General features: G+C 38.0%; 1 non-coding gene across 1 annotated transcript; it reads right to left on the bottom strand.

Annotated features, from left to right (window-relative positions):
• Window positions 1-786: 786 nt before the first annotated feature.
• On the bottom strand, window positions 787-861 carry Trnas-cga (transfer RNA serine (anticodon CGA)). Its single transcript has one exon. It is a non-coding gene; the product is annotated as a tRNA-Ser (tRNA).
• Between the last annotated feature and the right edge of the window lie 898 nt (window positions 862-1,759).

Raw genomic sequence — 1,759 nt, 5'->3', positions numbered from 1 at the left:
AAACATATCATTGAATTAACTGTTCGTTACATTTGTTTTCTACTTCTTACGAATGATCCACAACACTTTAAAATTTGTTGTATAATAAAAGTCACTTGCTGCTAATGGATCTGTACGGTTTGAAAAGTAGCAACTGACTGTAGACAGTAAAAATTATGAGGTCATCCACGTGAGGACCAAAGGAATTCTACTTATGATTTGGTTTTGTTGCTCTCGTGTTGGCCGAGTTTTAAAGTAAAATTACTGGTAATAGGGTCCACCTGTTACGCAGAATGCTATTTTTTTTCATGTAGACCCAAACATGTTCCAGTGCCTTCGTCAATGGGTTTTCGTCATTCGTATTTGTAAAATATGACATGTTTTAAGTGATAATCAATCGACAAAATTTAGGCCTGAAACATTGAATGTTTGTTGTTGTTATCACCTTAGTTTTACGATATAGCGTTAAGCAGGACATTGTCCACTATCGCGTACTGGTAGCCTATTATCTACAACTAAATGATGTTAGTGTGAAGTTGGTTGGCGAGTTGAAATATCACTTTACATCTGAAAGTAATTTTGTTGCACAAAGGTACTTCGCGACTATTTTGTGATTACTTACACTTAGCTTTCGAAAATTCTTTTTCGTCTGCATTCCCATGAGTCGCTGAGAAGCAGACACAGACACTGTACATATTATGCAGAACATCGTTTATAAGCAACATTTTTCAGTTTTATAGAAACACAGCGTAACTGTTGATGTTGTTTGTCCAGTCCCAGTTGGCCTAGTAGGCAGATTAAAACTGTCTGCCCGACCGAGACTCGAACTCGGGACCTTTGCCTTTCGCGGACAAGTGCTCTACCAACTGAGCTACCGAAGCACGACTCACGTCCGCTACTCACAGCTTTACTTCTGCCAGTATCTCGTCTCCTACCTTCCAAACTTTACAGAAGCTCTCCTGCGAAAAAAAAAATGTTATTTCCAAATACGTGTAGTGTTCGTGTGCGCTTCTCAATAACTCAGGGAATGCAGATGAAAAAGGGTTTGGGAAAGCTAAATGTAGGTAATCACAAATATAGTGCTGAAATATTTTCCCACAGCAAAATTACGATCGGATATAAAATGTAAAATGATGTGTTGTCTCCCCAGCCAAATTCACATTAACATGATTTAGTTGTGGATGACAAGCTACCAGTAGTCGATAATGTACAGAGGGTCTTGCGTGATACTGTAAAGCAAAACTAGGTTAATAATAGCGACAAACAGAAACTGTTTATACGCCTAATTTTCGTAGATTAATTAGCAACAAAACATGTTCACATTTTACAGATTTTAAAAAGGAAAGCAACTGACAATGACACAGAGGTGCTGAAATATATCTGGCCTACATGATGAAATAGTGTTCCGCGTAATTTGCGGATCTTATATCCACTAATTAAAGCAATCCTTTAAATTTCGATTGCACGATAAATCACATAAAGGCTGCCACTTCAACTAAATATATACGGATTGCTATTACGAACTACTTAAATTGGAACGATCATATAGAAAATGGTATGGAGGAGGCAAACCAAAGACTGCGTTTTATTGGCAGAACACTTAGGAGATGCAACGTATCTACTAAATACTATACAACGCATCTGCGTCCTTTCCAGGAGTATTGCTCCGCTGCATAGGATATTCACCAGACAAAATTGTGTGAGGTCATCGAAACAGTTCAGAGACTACCAGCTCCTTTTGTGTTATCTCTAAAGAGGGAAGAGAGTGCCAAAGATATGA

The sequence above is a fragment of the Schistocerca serialis genome, chromosome 2, assembly GCF_023864345.2.
Source record: "Schistocerca serialis cubense isolate TAMUIC-IGC-003099 chromosome 2, iqSchSeri2.2, whole genome shotgun sequence".
NCBI classification, from domain to species: domain Eukaryota; kingdom Metazoa; phylum Arthropoda; class Insecta; order Orthoptera; family Acrididae; genus Schistocerca; species Schistocerca serialis.
This window is presented reverse-complemented; position numbering and strand designations above follow the sequence as displayed.